This window comes from Pteropus medius, unplaced genomic scaffold (genome assembly GCF_902729225.1).
Source record: "Pteropus medius unplaced genomic scaffold, Ma_sr-lr_union100, whole genome shotgun sequence".
Lineage (NCBI taxonomy): Eukaryota > Metazoa > Chordata > Mammalia > Chiroptera > Pteropodidae > Pteropus > Pteropus medius.
This window is the reverse complement of record NW_024342647.1, coordinates 6,435,489-6,435,959: the sequence shown is the minus strand read 5'-3', so window position 1 is coordinate 6,435,959 and position 471 is coordinate 6,435,489.

Sequence of the window (471 nt, the reverse complement as noted above, 5' to 3'; positions counted from 1 at the left end):
AAAAAAAGTAAGTGAGGACAAGATCCGCCTAGCACAAAGCATGCAGCTCAAAAAATGTCAGCTATGACTGGACTGGGAATTCTCAGCCTTCCAGAGCCGTGGGCTTCTGAAAACCTGAGGAAAACCCGTGGCCCCCCTCGCCCAGAAGAATGCCTAAACATGCACAGTTTGTAAAGTTTTGGGGTGTTCTTGCACTCTCTGGGTCTCATCCATGGGGAGGTTAAGAACTCTGGTTCAAGGTGGAGGTGATTCCTCACGCCATCCAGCTGCCTGTGGGTTCCCCAGCACCACGCGGGGCCTCCCTCCTGGCAACTGTGGGTGCTCTGCCCCCTGCAGGAAGCAAAGCACAGCTATGCAGCTTTTTTCTTTCTTGCTTGGCTACCCCCCCGCCCCCACCTCCTCACCCCGGCCCCGTTTCAGCTTGGGACTTTTCCTAAAGTTTGCTGAAACCAGACACCTTGCTCCACCGAG